The sequence below is a fragment of the Aquarana catesbeiana genome, linkage group LG08 (assembly GCF_042186555.1).
Source record: "Aquarana catesbeiana isolate 2022-GZ linkage group LG08, ASM4218655v1, whole genome shotgun sequence".
Classification (NCBI taxonomy): Eukaryota; Metazoa; Chordata; class Amphibia; order Anura; family Ranidae; genus Aquarana; species Aquarana catesbeiana.
The window spans coordinates 85975687-85994958 of NC_133331.1; the positions used below are offsets into that span (position 1 = coordinate 85975687).

At 42.8% G+C, this 19272-nt stretch overlaps 1 protein-coding gene across 4 annotated transcripts in view; it reads right to left on the reverse strand.

Annotated features, from left to right (window-relative positions):
• The window catches only part of ADGRA1 (adhesion G protein-coupled receptor A1), a 1332527-nt gene that overhangs the window by 896476 nt on the left and 416779 nt on the right, over positions 1-19272 (reverse strand). The window lies entirely within an intron of this gene.

Here is a 19272-nt window from a genome sequence, read left to right on the forward strand (position 1 = left end):
GTGCAGAACCACCTTGGGGCTGTATATCTAAATTTTTCAGACACTGAAGTGTATTTATCCATGATTGCTAAATGGGATTAAAATTTGGTTTTAGGATTTAGATTTTTTTTTTTTTATTTATGTTCCTTCCTCATTAATACAGAACACACATACACACACAAAATTCCCACTTGACAGTAAGGGATCACTAGGGGAAGCCTATCAAATATATATTTATTACATCATTTACTCCTTCCCGCTTTCCTTCTCTCTTGTTCCTGTGTGGTAAAGACAATAGATAGAGATAAGGAATACGCAAGGATGAGTCCAGAAATATTATCAGGGTAACTAAACCACACAGACCTCCTGTGTTAGTATCTTCTTAAAAAAATTATTGAAAAGGATTTGTTTTTATTTCTAATAAAGTAATTTAGTAATGTTGGTATTTCTAATTTTAACTATTATAGTGGAGGTTTAGTGAATAAGTCCAATGAACCCATTTACAAGTATTTTGGGGTCAGGGGATAGACAACTGCCTTCACCAACAGGCAAGTCTGCTGTTTTTCGGAGAAAGAGTCCCTCATTCTCAAAGAAAAGTGCTGAGAGAAATACACAGGCTGAATCTCAAAATGCAAGTAGACTATATTTGCCAAAACAAAACATTTTGCTTAATTTTTTTCTTGACCTTTGTTCAAAGCTGCTTGCAGTGCCAATTTTTCACAATTACAAATTATCTGAGGCAATCTTTTTTATAGTATGGCGAGTTACAATCCAGAATTCACTCTTTTTTTTACATTAAACTTTTTCTTCTAATTGTTCAGTTGCTGTTATGTTAATATAATTGCTTAAAGGCATATGTATTCAACTTTTTTAGCCGTGATGTTAAAGCGGAACTTTACTCATAACAACTTGATAAAGAATAATGTTCTTTAGCAAGGAACATACATTCCATATTAATAATTATACTACCAAAATTACTGTGTGCTGCACATTGTCTCCAGCATTGCTCTTGTTTCTTCTTGCTGGAGGCTGCCATTTTGCTGAAGCCCAGAGTCCCAGCAGTAAATCATTAAGCGGAACTAAACCCAATGATTTAATGCTTTCAAAAAACAGTTATATTCCTGGGATGTCAGGATTGCGAACTGTCACATTTGCTTGTGCCCTTAATCACTTTACAGGAAACTTTTACCCCCTTCTTGCCCAGGTCAATTTTCAGCTTACAGCCCTGTCACACTTTGAATAACAATTGCGTGGTCATGCAGCACTGTACCCATATAACATTTTTATCATTTGTTTTCACACCAATAGAGCTTTCTTTTAGTGGTATTTAGTGGTATCACCACTTAGGTTTTTATTTTCTGGTAAACAAAAAAAAAATGATTTTTTTTTTCATAGTTATAACATTTTGCAAACAGGTAATTTTTTTTCTTTACTGATGTGCGCAAATGAGGCTGCACTAATGGGCACTGATAGGTGGCAGTGATGGGCAATGATGAACCGGCACTGGTGTGCACTGAGGTTGCACTGATAGGCAGCACCGATAGGCGACACTGATAGGCGGCACTGATGGGCACTGATTGGCAGCACTGGTGGGCACTGATTGACAGCACTGATTGGCAGCACTAATGAGCACTGTTGGGACTGCACTGATAATCAGGAAACTGATAATCAGTGCCCTGATTATCAGTGAAGATGTCCCTTTAATACAGGGTGGTTGTCGGCTCTCTTCTCATTTTTTCACGCTGTCCATGTGAGGAAAGGAAAGCAGATAATCAGCTTGTGTTTACATCCATGATCAGCTGTGTTTAGACACAGCTGATCACATGGTAAAGGGCTGCTGTGATTGGCCCTTTATCACAATCTGTGATCAGCTGAGTCCAAAGGACTTATCGGCCACAGAGTGTGCCAACTGCATGCCGCAACGCACTCACGAAAGGACATCCATGGATGCCCTCCTAGAAAAGTAAGCCTGCGCTGTAGCTGTCTTTTGACTATAGCGGGTGTCGGAAGAGGTTAACCAAACTGTCAACCCATAAAATTACTGGTGTCATAACTGATCACATGTACAGCACCATGGCAGTTGCAGGTCAAACAGAAGCAGCTTCCTTGACTGTAAAGAAGAGGGTTTAATTCTGCTTTAAAGCGGAGTTCCACTCAAAAGTGGAACGTCCACTTATATGTCTACTCCCCCCTCCGTTGCCACATTTGGCATCTTTTAGGGGGGAGGGGGGAACAGGTACCTGTTTTTTGACAGGTCCCCTTCCCCACTTCCAGAGACGGTGCTGCCCTTCCGAAGTTCGCTCCCCCTTCTCCATCCTCCTTCGCCGCCGGGCCAATCAGAAAGCACAGCGCGCTTTGCGCATGTGCAGTAGGGTCCTGGTTGTGAAGCCGACAGACTTCATTGCCAATTTTCCTTACTATGAATGGCGGCGGCACACCCGACAGCCAACCTGAAAATTGGCTGGGGTGCTGACATCGCGGGAACCCTGGACATGTAAGTGTGCATATATTAAATGTCAGCAGCTACAGTATTTGTAGCTGCTGACTTTTAATTTTTCGTAGGGGGAGGCAGAACACCTCTTTAAGGCTGTCAGCAGATTGGCCTCTACAAATTCAGCAGTGCCTGAAAATAGAGAGCAACTAAGCATGAGCAGAGCAGGGTGAGACAATGTATTACTGGATTTTAAACATTATAGGCACTTTTGTTTAATGTTTTACATAGCTATACCTGCAAAAGGGGCCAGCCTGATGTGATCTTGCTGGAGTTTCTGACTAAAGTTCCACTTTAAGTCCCTAACCTCAAGGTGGGCAGTCACCACTAAACTAGGCCACCCAAGCAGATCCAGAATTTCATTCAGCACCCGCAGTGTTGACACAAAGACAGGATGATGTGATTGGAAGGCTTCCCATTGGCTAAGCATACTTTGAAGGATTCTAGGAATGGTAGCAGAAAGCATGCTGATTCTGTTTATTTGCTATGGTTGCTGACTGTTGGCAAAAAAACATGGGAAAAACAATGAGGATGATGTATGAAAAGTTCCTTGTTTACTAAAGCACCAATCAGCTTCCACCTGACATTTCTGTAGTCCAGGTTTAGGAACTAAATAAGAATTCTAGTTGCCAACTATGGGCACACTTTTTGCACTCCCTCGTGTTTTTCAATTGGCAATTGCCAGTCTATCAGCATCTGCTGCTGTTTTCAGTTGCAAGAAGCAGCTCTCCTCCTGTTGAAACCAATGGCAAGCAGTAAAGCTTTCACAATCTATCACCAATAATCATGTCACTCAATCTAAGGCATTCAAGTCCAGTGCAATTTTGGCTGCCCTACCACCTTATAGGACAATGGCCTGCTTATAATCTAGAATCCTATTCAGGTAGGATCCGAGTTTTCCTGAATTGTCTTATACCATTAAAATAAATGTACTCGGATTTGGGAGTGAGCCTTCAGCTCTCACACTGTGCTGGACAGTCTCGAAGGAGTAATCAATAGAAGCAGCTTATATATTCAGACTCATAATACTGCTCTATAGATATGGCTGAAATTCTTTCAAAAGATATCCTCTGCTTGGCTACATCTGCCCTTTTTTATCATAATCAAAACTAGACTCGAAAATGGCTCTCTGTTGCATTATGATGTGAAAACACTTTAGAGGGAACTTACATATCATTATAGCCCAATTACCAGGTTAATTAATAGCAAACAATAGTTAAATGACTTTGCTGAAAGCTGAGGTCAGCCAAGATATTGTTGAAGTTGTAAAGAATGATCTGTGCTGCTGAAAAAAAAACATTGTGCATACATTTCCATTTTCCTTTTCATATGGCCCTTAGGATTCCAACAAAAGAAACATCAGAATGTTTCAGAAATAATAAATGAATACACCATCATGAAAGAAAGCTACTTGTTTTACTAGAATAAATAAATGGATGCAGCTCTCATAATGCACATACAGTAGCACCAGGGTGCAGATAAACAAGCAGTTCAATATACTGGTAATAAAAGCAATGCTGACAATACAGAATACTGATGTACATACCAAAATGACAAGTACTGCACCAAAATCAGCAAGTGAAGACAAAGCTAAAATAAAGGAATACATCCTGAAAATTTTGAGAATACCAAAAAAAATATTGTTTTTTAATCTTTAATTAGGATTAGGTATTGCAAAAAGTATATTTTTTTAACTGAGCATCTTTACATCACCAGATGTGGCCAGATTATGGACATTCATGTTTTTACATATTTTAACAAATAGTTAATGAGTAATAAAACAAGCCCTTGTTGACCTCTGTAGTCACTGGCACTCTGGAGCAGTTCATCTTTAAAGTTCACAGCAGAAGCACTGATTTCATCAAAGCTGTTCTCTCAGAAGCTTAGCTCAGCCTGTCCTGCCCCACCCCACCAGCAGTGCTCAAAGAATTACTGGAAAGCCTTTGTTAATTCTGCTGTAAATTTAGGGTGGAGTTGCTACTTGTTTAAAAGCTAATTTTTGCTTGTTAGGAATATGGAAATATTTGAATATCTATAGCATTATTGCCCAACACCAGCCTTCTGCATGTGGCTGACGGGCTATTGGGCACCATATAGAAGGCAGAGTGGTAGCGGGGTGCTGAAAGAGACTTTACTGAGGTAGAGCTATCTCTGCCCAAGTACAGGTAAAGCCCCACTCTGGGGAGAGGGAGAAAGTGATGCTTTTATTGTGTCTACAGACACCAATGTTGGGGGGTTATTATTGCATTCACTGACACCAATGTTGGGAGTTATCATTGTTTCCGCTGACACCAATGCTGGGGGTTAATATTGTACTCACTGACACCAATGATGAGGGTTATTATTACATCCACAGCCAACAATATTGTGGGTTATTATTGCACTCACTGCCACCAATGTTGGGGATTATTTTGTCCACTGACATCAATATTTAGAGTTAACCTTTTCAGGACCACCTGCCTGCATTGTACTGCAAATGGGCAGCTCCTACAGGCACCTATACGTCGTTGGCCTCTTCCAAGTACAGGGCACCCACGGGACCTGCTAATCGGCTGTGTCCAATCACAGCCCAGAATATTGTGTTGATAATCAACACAGAGCTCTGTACGGATGGAACAATCTCTTTGTTTCCTCTCTCTGCAAAGCAGGGAGAGGGAACAAAGAGATTCTTAGTAAAAAACAGAGCAGCACATAATACAAACATTACACTTATTAGGCACAAACTTAACCCCTTGATTACCCCAAGATGTTAACCCCTTCCCAGCCAGTTTTATTAGTACAGTGACAGCGTATAGTATCCCTGATCATTGTACTAGTGTCACTGGTGATGTCGGCATCAGTTAGTCAGTTCCTACTCGGTGTCAGTTAGTGTCAGATTGCTCGCCGCATTATCACAGTCCTACTAGTTCTTACCTATATAAAAAATAATAATAATAATAATAATAATAATAATAATAATAAAAATTCAAGTATATATAACATAGTTTGTAGACACTATGACTTTCATGCAAACCAATCAATATACCTAGTTTCATAGTTAGTCAAGTTGAAAAAAGACACAAGTCTATCCAGTTCAACCATAAAAAAAAATAAATAAATATAATAAAAAATATTGTACAATCCAATATACCCAATTCTATAACCACAGTTAAATACATTTATTGGATTTTTTTTTTTTTTTTTACATTTTGGCCAAACTTTATGAAGAAACATGATTTTTTTTAGGCAGGTCTGAACTTTCAACCTGTTATGTGTCTGGTGGTATCTCTTCTTGCTGAGCCACCTGAAACCAGTCAGGGACCAGCACTGCTGGAGCTGAGGGACTCTCCTAGCTGCCGGGGGAAGAACTCCTCCAGTGAGAGTGGGGGGGGGCAGTGAAGGGAAAGGAAAGACAGATTCTGGTGGTAGGGGACTCAATTCTTAGAAGGACAGAGAGATCTGTAACAAAGACCTGAAGCGCCGAACAGTATGTTGTCTACCGGGCGCTCGGGTTCGGCACATCATGGATCTTGTGGACAGATTACTGGGAGGGGCTGGGGAAGACTCAGATGTCATGGTGCACGTTGGCACCTATGACAAAGTCAGAGGCAGATGGAGTGTCCTAAAGAACGATTTTAGGGACTTAGGAGCTAAATTGAGGAAAAGGACCTCCAAGGTAGTATTCTCAGGAATACTACCGGTACATCGAGCCACACCAGAAAGGCAGAGGGAGATTAGGGAAGTAAACAAGTGGCTGAAGAGCTGGTGTAATAAGGAGGGGTTTGGGTTCCTGGAGGACTGGGCCGACTTCTCAGTCTATAACCGGTACTATAGAAGGGACGGACTGCACCTAAATGAGGAGGGTGCAGATCTGCTGGGAATGAAGTTGGCCAAAAAGTTAGAGGGGTTTTTAAACTAGGCGATGGGGGGGAGGGTCCAGAGGTAGAGATAGTCAGCGCGGAAGATATTCCAGAGGCTAGTATTGGGGGCATTAGTGGTAGGTTGACCAAAGCACAAAAACACAAGGTAAGTATAGTAGCAAGTCCTAGTTGCAATCTCGAAACACCCAATACGAGGACAATATGCGACCGGTCTAAACTATGTGGCATGTTCACCAATGCCAGGAGCATGGCGGACAAGATGGGTGAACTAGAGATACTGTTGTACAAGGGGGATCTAGATTTTGTGGGAATTTCAGAGACCTGGTTCAACAGCTCTCATGATTGGCTGGCAAACATTCAAGGTTATACCCTTTACCGCAAGGATAGAGAGGGTAAAAAAGGGGGAGGGGTATGCCTATTTATCAAGAACAATGTACAAGTGAATGTGAGAGATGACATCACTGAGGGAGCTAGGGAGGAGGTGGAATCCTTACGGGTAGAGCTCCAAGGGGATGAAGCTAAGGGGAAAATAATACTGGGAGTATGCTATAGGCCCCCTAACCTGAGGGAGGAAGTGGAGACAGATCTCCTATCACAATTTGGATTAGCAGCAAGGATGGGAAGTATTATTATAATGGGGGATTTTAATTATCCAGACATAGACTGGGCAGAGGGAACCGCACATTCCTTTAAGGCTTGCCAGTTCCTTAATGTCTTGCAGGACAATTTTATGGGTCAGATGGTAGACGCACCAACTAGAAATAAAACATTACTGGATCTACTGATTACCAACAATACAGACCTGATCACGGATGTGGAAATACGGGGCAATTTAGGTAACAGCGATCACAGGTCAATTAGTTTCAGTATAAATCACACAAATAGGAAACATAAAGGGAATACAAAGACACAATTTCAAAAGAGCCAACTTCCCTAAACTACAAACCTTGCTAAAAGGCATACATTGGGATAAAATATTAGGAACAAAGAATACGGAGGAGAGATGGGTTTGCTTTAAGAGCATATTAAATAAGGGCATTAGCCAATGTATCCCACTGGGTAATAGATTTAAAAGAGCAAACAAAAGTCCTGGATGGCTTAACTCCAATGTAAAAATGCATATAAAAGCAAAGGAGAAGGCCTTCAAAAAATACAAGGTTGAGGGATCATCCTCAGCATTCAGACTTTATAAAGAATGCAACAAGAAATGTAAGGGTGCAATTAGGATGGCTAAGATAGGACATGAAAGACACATAGAGGAGGAGAGCAAAAAACCCCAAGAAATTCTTTAAGTATGAAAAACGGTAAAAAAGGGAAGACAGACCATATTGGCCCCATAAAGAATGAGGAAGGACATCTGGTTACAAAGGATGGGGAGATGGCGAAGGTATTGAATTTATTCTTCTCCTCAGTCTTCACGAGTGAATCGGGGGGGGGGCTTCAGTAACCAAAACTGCAGTGTTTATCCCCATGACACAACACAGGAAGCACCTCCATGGTTAACAGAGGACAGAATTAAAATTAGACTTGAGAAACTTAACATTAATAAATCATCGGGGCCAGATGGCTTGCATCCGAGGGTACTTAGGGAACTCAATCAAGTGATTGCCAGACCGTTGTTCCTAATTTTTACAGACAGTCTACTGACTAGAATGGTACCAGCTGATTGGAAAAAAGCCAATGTAGCACCAATATTTAAAAAGGGCCCAAAATACATCCCTGGGAATTACAGACCAGTTAGCCTAACATCAATAGTATGTAAACTCTTGGAGGGGATGATAAGGAACTATATACAAGATTTTAGTAATGAGAACGGTATCATTAGCAGTAATCAGCATGGATTCATGAAGAATCGTTCTTGCCAAACCAATCTACTTACCTTCTATGAGGAGGTGAGTTGCCATCTAGATAAAGGAAGGCCCGTAGACTTGGTGTATCTGGATTTTGCAAAAGCATTTGACACAGTTCCCTATGAACGTTTACCATACAAAATAAGGTCCGTTGGCATGGACCATAGGGTGAGTACATGGATTGAAAACTGGCTACAAGGGAGAGTTCAGAGGGTGGTGATAAATGGGAATGGTCAGGGGTGGGTAGTAGGGTTCCCCAGGGTTCTGTGCTGGGACCAATGCTATTTAATTTGTTCATAAACGACCTGGAGGATGGGATAAACAGTTCAATCTCTGTATTTGCAGACGATACTAAGCTAAGCAGGGCAAAAACTACTCCGCAGGATGTGGAAACCTTGCAAAAAGGATCTGAACAAATTAATGGGGTGGGCAACTACATGGCAAATGAGGTTCAATGTAGGAAAATGTAAAATAATGCATTTGGGTGGCAAAAATATGAATGCAATCTATACACTGGGGGGAGAACCTCTGGGGGAATCTAGGATGGAAAAGGACCTGGGGGTCCTAATAGAGGATAGGCTCAGCAATGGCATACAATGCCAAGCTGCTGCTAACAAAGCAAACAGAATATTGGCATGCATTAAGAAGGGGATCAACTCCAGAGTTAAAACGATAATTCTCCCACTCTACAAGACTCTGGTCCGGCCGCACCTAGAGTATGCTGTCCAGCTCTGGGCACCAGTCCTCAGCAAGGATTTGCTGGAAATGGAGCGAGTACAAAGAAGGGGCAACAAAGCTAATAAAGGGTCTGGAGGATCTTAGTTATGAGGAAAGGTTGCGAGCACTTAACTTATTCTCTCTGGAGAAGAAACGCTTGAGAGGGGATATGATTTCAATATACAAATACCGTACTGGTGACCCCACAATAGGGAGAAAACTTCTTCACAGAAGAGAGTTTAACAAGCCTCGTGGCCACTCATTAAAATTAGAAGAAAAGAGGTTTAACCTTAAACTACGTAGAGGGTTCTTTACTGTAAGAGTGGCAAGGATGTGGAATTCCCTTCCACAGGCGGTGGTCTCAGTGGGGAGCATCGACAAACTATTAGATAATCACCTGAATGACCACAACATACAGGGATATTCAATGTATTACTGACACATAATCACACATAGGTTGGACTTGATGGACTTGTCTCTTTTTTCAACCTCACCTACTATGTAACTATGTAACTATGTACCTGTGAGGCTAAACAGCTCCCTGGAAAATGCCTTGGACAATTTTGCCCTGAACCTTGTTTCTGGTGAAACTTGAACTATTTGCTCCCCCCACGAAATTCCTATTTAAGTCATGCTTTTGCACTTCCTGTTTGTCAGATTATACTCCACTCTCCAGACAATATCTTGCTCTATATAAGATACAGCAATTTTAGAGGGGGCACAGCCACACATAAATTTAACTTACATTAGCAGACACCAGGTCACCATCTTACCTGCTTGCCAGTGAGGATGAGTGGCAATTGTCAGTGTTGCAGAGAATGGATTTGGATATTCAGACAGTCTAAGGCAGCCTTTCTCAACCTTTTTTTAACATGGAGGAACATTTGAAATACAATTTTTTCTTCAAGAAACCCCTGCTAATAATTATTATATTTACAGCTCTAAGTAAATTAGTGTGATGGTCATTGGGAAGATAGCCAAAAAGATCATTGGTCTCAGTTATTCATCTGAGAAGCAAAAATATTTTATTGCTCGAAGAATCCCTAGCAACCGCTGGAGGAACCTTAGCTTAGAAACCCTGGTCTAAGGTGTAATTACAATGTGCAGCCAGCGAGCGAGATCTATCACTGTCACATGCATTCTGACAATGCCAAAACGTCCTCAATGGATGTACTGTACATTATGACAGCTTGACCTTCCCACAGATTTTACAGGGCAGTTGGGCATGCACACCTGACCTGACCACTATCAACGCAAACAATCTTCAGAGATCGGTGAAACATAATATATATTTGTATTATGTGAAGGGAGAGGGTGGGTTAAGCGAGAAACAAAGGGTCACCAGAGCCTACATTAAGAAGAGAAAAAGTATTGATTGGGACAAGAACCATGAATACTTTTAATTAGCTCATGACATTAGATGAGAGTTTTCTGATGCTGATTTTTTGGCAGAATCAGGCAACAATCCCAAATCGGTAGTGGCAGGTAAAGGCCTGCAAGCCAATGATTCTCAAGAGGAACATTGATTGGCTTGGCTAGAAAACCTTTCCAAATTGTTATTGTTCTCCCTGGAAATAAGTGGTGCTGGCAGCATCTCCCTGCAATGCTCACCTCTTCATTCCCTCTGCATCAACATAAACTTGCTAGGTCCAGAGAGCCAGCATTGCAAATTTACTGCCGTGCTGACAAGATTTACTGCCCTAAGGATTGTTGGACCGTCTGTACTTCAGACCACCATGTAAAGTCTATGTGCAGCCTTGGATGGTGTGAACCACTAGAGCAAAAAACTCTTTAATACTGTGGGCTGCCACTTATCTTATAGGTAGGAGAAAGCAGGCTGCAACATAAAATAAGGATAAAAATGATAGGCAGAGGGGTTTATAAAGATGAATGGACACCAAGAACAAGAAATTAAAAGTGTGTCTGCTTTAAAGATCACAACAGTGCTCAGAGGAAAGCATCTAACAGAAGAATGACAAGGAAGGAGGAATAGTGTTACAACTTGAGAGCAGAAATAAGGAGAGATAGGGGCACAGAAGGGAAAGAACAAAATTGAAGACACACAGGCAAAAATGAGTCCTAAAGTGAATTATTGGTTTGGTAGGTAATCCATTACACCCCAATTTGCACATTATTTATGGCACTAAGAACTGGTGCTGATCACCCACTTTAAGTCTGGGGCAATAACAGAAATTGTTCAAGAAATGTGTACCTGTACCCATGCACTCTTGAACAACTGTATCCTAAATATTGTCTGAATTATATCTAATTGAATAAGTATTTGGTGGAAACCCAGTGAAACCCAAGCTCTAATTCAAGCTGCCTCTGCAGACAATGTGTATATATAGAAGTATATATACTGTACCTTAAAATAACAACTGCATGATATTTTCAATAAATTAGATTTTAGAATTTATCTTAAAGTGCGACTGGCTGTTCATCATTAGCTTTTATATAAGATTATATGCCCATATTTCATAACGTTTCATAACACCAGTATGCATCAATTATCTTCACAAATAGGGATGATCCGAACACCCCCGTTTCGGTTCACAGCAGAACATACGAACAGACAAACAATTTGTTTGAACGCGCAAACAAAGTCTATGGGACACAAACATGAAAAATCAAAAGTGCTCATTTTAAAGGGTTATATGTAAGTTATTGCCATAAAAAGTGTTTGGGGACTCGGGTTCCTGCCCCAGGGGACATATATCAATGCAAAAAAAGTTTTAAAAACTGAAGTTTTTTCGGGAGCAGTGATTTTAATAATGCCTAAAGTGAAACAATAAAAATTAAATATTCCTTTAAATACCATGCCTAGGGGTGTGTCCATAGTATGCCTGTAAAGTAGCTCATCATTCCCACGTTTATAACAGTGCCACAGAAAAATGGCATTTCTAAAGGAAAAAATGTAATTTAAAACTGCTCGCGGCTGTAATGTATTGTCGGATCCCGGCAATATAGATAAAAATACGAAATATACCAAAAAAATGGTGTGGATGTCCCCCCTAAAATCCATACCAGGTCCTTCAGGTCTGGTATGGATATTAAGGGGAACCCCGCACCCAAATGTAAAAAAAAAAAAATGGCGTGGGGGTCTCCCAGGCACTATATACTCTGAACAGCAGTATATATACTATATGGCCTGCCCTATATACTCTGCATAAAATTGAGCCTTAGGTGTTGGTGGTACCAGAACACTGTAAGCCCTCACAGTTCTGCCCTGTACACACGGTCGGACACTGATCGGACATTCTGACAACAAAATCCATGGATTTTTTCCGACGGATGTTGGCTCAAACTTGTCTTGCATACACACGGTCACGCAAAGTTGTCGGAAAATCCGATCGTTCTGAACGCGGTGACGTAAAACACGTACGTCGGGACTATAAACGGGGCAGTAGCCAATAGCTTTTGTTTCTTAATTTATTCTGAGCATGCGTGGCACTTTGTGTGTCAGATTTGTGTACACACGATCGGAATTGCCGACAACAGATTTTGTTGTCGGAAAATTTTATAGCAAGCTCTCAAACTTTGTGTGTCGGAAATTCCTATGGAAAATGTGTGATGGAGCCCATACACGGTCGGAATTTCCAACAACAAGGTCCTATCACACATTTTCCATCGGAAAATCCTATCGTGTGTACAGGGCATTACTCTTGTTGGGCGCAGGAACAGACCCTGCTGTGAAATATTATATCAAAAATTGTAATTACATACCCCTGTTAAACGGGGCTGAATAATTGGGCCTTGGGTGGTGGTGCCACAACACTGTAACCCCTCACAGATACTCGTGTTGGGCACTGGAATGGGCCCTGCTGTGAAATATTATATCAAAAGTTGTAATTACATGGCCCTGTTAAACAGGGGCAGAAAAAATTGGGCCTTGGGTGGTGGTGGGGCCACAACACTGTAACCCCTCACAGATACTCTTGTTCGGCACAGGAACGGGCCCTGCTGTGAAACATGACTGCCAGTTTCTTGTCCTTCTGTGGCACCCCCTCTCTCGAGGCTCATGTTACGCCCTTCCTCAACCTGGGAACCAACATCGGAGCCTTCAAATCTCTGCACATCCTCCAGCAGCATATAACGGACACTGTGGTCGAATAATTCTGGGGACTTCTCCGTGCATGATGGTGGGGCTATGGAAGTAGTGACTGTGGACAAGGAGCTGGTGGAAAAGGCCGCTTTCGCGGCTGCGTTGGAAGTCAAGCTACTCTGAGCCTGGGTGACAGAGGATGAGGAGGATGAGGACGGCTTTGTTATCCACTCCAACAATTCTGCATGTTGTGGCTCAATAACACAGCCAGCAGCAGCAAAAAAGGACAAGCATGCCCCACGGCCACCTGCAAAGGATGCACCATGTCCACGACCACCACTGTAGACACAGAGGCTGCTTGCCCACTTTAAGTGACCTGTGAGAGTCTGCCTCTCCTTGGTGGCCTTCCGGACATGATGTATTTTTTGTTTTGCTACCACCACACTCTCAGCAGAGCGCGCTGTAATTGGCCAAAGCATGCAGGTCAGGTGTATGCTTTGATCAATCATCATACAGCAATGCACTGTGATCTTGCAGTGCATTTTGGGGCGTTCTGTGGCGCTCAAATTTTCCACAAACGCCCCATATGTTTGGTTCATTTTAGAACAAACGAACACCCGATGTTCGAGTCAAACTTACATTCGACTAGAACCGTGGGCTCATCCCAATTCACAACTGTATGATTAAATCATTTTTTACATGTTTTTAAGGACAACCTAACTTTTTTTTTGGTACAGTTCTCTGCCATGCTATAAGCTGACAAATGGATATTTATTTTTTGTAAAAAGAAATTTTACCTGCCCAAAAAGCAGATCGCTGATGCCATGCAGGTCTTCTGCCAACTGTCAGTGAAAGCTGTCTGCCTCTATATCATACAGTCTCCCTGTACGGTATCACACTGACAAGAAGAATCAATGAACTACCACAGTGATAAACAGCACCGTGGCAGTTCATTGAGAACTACAAGCCGACATCCTCAAAAGGCTGCCGGTAGTTGTAGTTCATTCATTCACAGAACACTGTAAATTAACGTGTCTGGATGGGCGGAGCCCAGCATGGCCACATTTTCTTTAGATTGTTTCAGTTAGCGGGGTTAGAAGATCCCCCACTCGCTACCAAAATGGGGAATTGGGGGTTGTGGGGGCTGGTACATTTGTAACATGTTACATCTTTGAATATGGGTGTAAGATATAACATGTTACAAAAGGTGAATTTATCCTTTAAATAGTTTGTCTCTTTACTAATTACTGTGCTTGCTTTCACTGCTGTACAAACTGTATATAGCATCAGCTAGATAAAAGTATACAGTGCTTTGTTCAGGCAGCTGTACGTGGACTTCTTGTGTGCTACTGGAACAAAATCAAGTTGGGGTGAGCGCTGCTCAACCAGTCACAGGAAGCTTTGCATCATCTGCCTGCCTTTCCACCTCATCCAATCAGAGGCAGCTTTTGATTCATTGATACAAATACAAGGCTTTCTGTGAATGATCGAGCAGTGCTCAACCCAACTTTTTATTTTTCATTTTATATCTGGCAGCAGAGAGGAACTGCTGGAGTACAGCACTGCATACTGTCTATAGCTAATGCTAAATACAGCTTATACAGTGCTGACAGTGGTGGAGCGCTACTCCCGCTGGAGCCTCTTGGATTGGTGTCCAAGCTTCCCACTGATTGATCCACAGCTAGTCAAAAGGTGTAGTTTCACACAGTCAGGTGCACAAACTCTACCGCTCGTTATCGCCAATGACCAGTCTAGGGGACCTGATTTGTGTTTTATTTGGAGTACTTGGATAGGAGAAGGGATTTAGTAGGATACTCCAAATTAACTATTCACAGGTGAGGAAAACTCTCTTAATAGTGTAGCACCCTCTACCTCAGGTAGGTAGGGGCTAGGATAGGTTTGTTGTGTAAGCTGCTAGTGCAGGTAAATTTAAGCAGGCCTATGCTGTGAGCTAGGCCTGTTTGTTTTGATCTGGGGGCAGGGGAGTGGTTTAGTATAGCAGTAGGTGACTGACATGTACTTCATTTCTTGGACGCCTCCTCTGTTTCCAGGGAGAATATTCTGGAAAGGGGGCAGGGCAGAGAGCTGGAGTGACGTGGGGTGTATGTGAGGATTGGCAGGGGGCAGGCCTCCTACATATACCCATGGTCAGCCTGCTGGGGGGAGGAGTTGTCGGCTGGGTGAACTGGATGATGGAGTGTTAGACTGTCGTGTATGAGGGAACCCCCTTTCTGAGGGGGGGTGTGTCTCAGGCGGGGAGCTCAAAGCTGGAGGAGACAGTTGGTCTGCATGTCCGGAGTAAAGTCATTCAGGAAGAATCCAGGGCAGGTGTCGGTGAGTGGAAAGTACAGTGGAAAACTTTGGAAGAGGCATGCCAGGGGAGCTGGATGTAGAGCCAGAGGGAGAGACTGTGGGAGTTTGTGTCAAGTCGATGCAGCCAGGAGGGCAGGCAGGATTTGCAAGTTAGACTTGTTGGGATCAGTAGTCCATCAAGTACATTTATTCTTCTCAAGTAAATCGGTTGCTACCACAAAGGGGTTCTGTAGGCTCCGGCCTATAAAGGGTCATCAAGTAAAGACACTGGGACTCATTCAGAGCGAGGACTAGTCATGTTCTGTTGGTGTAACAGGATTACTAAAATTGGACAGTGAAGTAGTGTGCTGGAGGAAGTGAGCTGGAAGAAGTGTTCTGAGGTAAAAGTCTGTCAAGTTTAAGGTCAGCCATCTTGTTCTTCTGAGAAGTGTGACACAGTTACTTTTATTTTACAAAGTACAATTCATCCTATGGGCATCCCATGTCAATTTTCCCCAACCAAGTTCAATCCCCTAATAAAAACAACAAAAACAAGCAAAAGACTGTTCATTGACTGAGAAGTGTATCTAATGGAGGTCTGGGAGCAGGGTGAAATGTGTGGATGCTGTAACACGTAGCAACCCCATGGGGCCATGGCTGCAATAGAACTGTGTAGCAGATTGTCTGTGGGACCATACAGCAGCTGTACAAAATCAACAAGTCCCTTTGCAGCTAAAGGAACTTAGTGAACTTTGCCTCTTCAAGGCACTACCCAGTCCCCTTTAGCTCGCACCCAGTAGCTGACTTCTAGCACCCAAAGGAGGATCTAACAGCACAAGTCCCAGGAATCCCCTGGGGGGGGTCTGTACTTACAAGACTCCTGAAGCACACGTGGCAGCCTTCCTCAATAGTACCAGACAGGATCTGTGGACATTCTCCCTCAGTCAGCTCTCACAAGAACCATGAGTTGCACCTTCAACGTTTCAGGCCCTCAGGTTGACCGCCTGAGGTCGCATGGCAGCCTGTGTGGAGGAGGGGCAACAGCCCCCGCTTAACCTGGACCTCTATCTTTCACAGAAGACCCAGAGCCTATGTGCTCCTCAGATATAAATACAGTTACCCAGCATGCCTTGGGGCACATCCCCTTCTAATTGGCCAGAGCTGTATAGACATCCATGCTCTCATCTGCAAGGTTTCCTCCCAATGTTTAGTACATCCATAGCTACAAGACCAGTGTGAAACTTTTAAGACAGCATGAGCAGCACCAGAGCACACTGAGAAGACCCTGCTAATCAATCACAGCTCTCTGTTAAGCAGACAGCACAGAAATTTGCCTAGATGTCTCCCTGTTAAGCAGAGAAACCAAAAATGATATACACTCACTCTAGCACCTATCTTGGAGGGCGCTACAATGGGCTCAGAAATTAGTAAAGGAAATTGTTTGGGCCAGATTGGCCTACTGACACCTAGCTCTAAGACTGCTGTCACTGACAGCCCTGGCCTCTTACTAACAATTGGGAACCAATCAGTGTTGTTTCTGATTATGTTATTCCTGATTATGTCTTTACTATTACAGGCAAACACGGTTATCATGTGAAAGTACATGGGAAGCAGAGGGCACAAAACCAAAGTTAATGCACACAGTAATAGAATAGAGCATTAAAGTGGTTGTAAACTTGCAAGACAAAAAGGCATATTGAGCAGTAGCCAGTCATGGCACGGCTACTGAAGAAACGGCATGAGCGGGCCGTTTCTTCAGTGCACATGTGCCGATGACGACGTCGGCACATGCGGATACAATGAATATCTCCTGAACTGTGCAAGTTAAGGAGATATTCACGGTACCTACAGGTAAGTCCTTATTATAGGCTTACCTGTATGTAAAAGTGGTGTAACTAGGTTTACAACCACTTTAACACTGGTTTTGCACCCACTGCTTTCCATGTGCTTTCATATGATCATAATGTTTGGCTGTCATAATAAGGACATAATCAAGAATGACAAAATCAAGACCATCACTGATCAGTTCCAAATTGTTAGTGAGAAGACCAAGACCAAAGCAGTCTTAGAGCTAGGAGTGTGCTTGGGTCTGCACTCGTAGTTCTAAAATAGAACCTAGATTAACATACTCTTACTATGGCACCTGAGAACATTCTTCTGCAGACTATAGGTGCCTAAATCCATGTTTTGCAAACACGTTTATAGGTGTTTAGGCACATCAAGGACTTGGGTGGTCATTCATTCCAGTGGTCAGAATAAATTAGTATGCTAATTAGAATAAGCATAAGAATAATTAGAATGCTCAAGTGCTAAACATGCCTAGCTCTTAAGCACATTTACACAAGTTTAGGCGCATTGGGCTTTTTTGCGGCAAAACAATCCTCTCCTGAATGCACTGGCCCTGGGGTTTTTCTGCATCGCAACACCTGTAAGTGCCTATGTGTACAAGAACACATAAGCTAATATAAAGGGGCATTGGCGTTTTTGACATCCTGTGCGCATGAGGCCTAAATGTTACCTCTAACCAAAACTGGTATACATAGTTGTACATAGCTGTAAGCAAGTTTAATCATACTGTATCTTTGCAAATAATATATAAACAGCCTGGCAGGATAAACCTACATTAAATATACAAATAAATATGAATGTGTGAACCTAATACCAAAGACCTAATAGCAGCTGTTACAAAGGTGCCAAACCTCACAAAGTAGAACATGATACAGTATATATGGCACTTTTAAATAAATATGTTTTCAATAATCAAAGTGGTAAGTGCTCCAAATAAAGTGCATATGTGCATACCAGAAAATAGCTGGTGCCGTGTGCCACACTCCCATTTTGTGACCCCACTCACCAGAAATCATAGACCACCAGCTTTTTAATCTATGGTCAAAAAAGCTGCAATCATTCAGATCCAGTAAAGCTGGATTAATATGAACAGGAGCCTCTTCCAAAAGTATTCTGGGACTTTTCAGAGTCAGCAACCAAGCTCAAAGGACGGGGAGGAAAAGAAAGGACTTTAGGGATAGGGAAGTACTGTAAAAAATGTGAAGAATCGCGCATCTCATGCGCCACTTACACAAAGGCTGAATAAACAGGCATCAGTACAACTGGGAAATGCAGCTGGTCGGCGTGCGTTCCATGGAGCTGGAAATGGCGTCAATGGTTTGACAAAAACGGAAGTGCGTCTGTGCACACTTCCGGTTTCGTCAAACCACCGACCAGTGGCATTTCCTGGTTGTACTGATGCCTGTTTTTTCAGCCTTTGTGTAAGTGGCGCCTGAAATGTGCGATTCTTCACATTTTTTTTACAGTACTTTACTATGATACCGTATCTTTGCTTTTTATATTTCTCAGAGGCTTCAGTAGCAAGAAATCTCTTTATTGCAAAAAAAATTGCATAAATGTATTTTGTGAATTCTGTATTGCATAGAACAAACAAATGCTGCAGACATCCCAAGTCTCCTGCAAGGTGTAGGAGTCTCCCGCATTTCTGCGGCGGCTCCCGCACACCCGCAAGCGCCTCCAGATCTCCCGGGAATAATCAGTGCAGCGGGAAACAGCTGTGAACACCGATCTCACTTGTATAGATTTTTAGCTGACAGCCTCTTCTCCTTCTCTCCCTCCCGCGGCTGTCAGCTAAAAAGCTATACAGGGAGATCGGTGTTTACAGCTGTCCCTCCCGCTGCGCCGATCATTCCCAGCTGTTTCCTGTGTGCTCCACCCCCAGCCCCCTCCGTGTCCTTCTCCACCCCTCCTGTCCTCTTCCTCCACCCCCCCTCGTCCCCGCAGCTGGCTCCCCTCCTCTCCTGCCGGTTGCAGGGGGAGGGGACTGTCAGGAATTGGACAGAGTGAGCGGGATGACTCCTGTGTCCTGTGATAACTGAGCAGAGTAACCTGTGTGCAACGGTGGTTTCGGGCGTGAAGCACCACCTCCCTGAAATGAGTTTGCCACCTCCCTGAAATTCGTTTTTTCAGGTTGGGATGTCTGCTGTTGAGTGTAGCTGAATGATAACTTTATTACAGCCTTGAAGGAGAGGG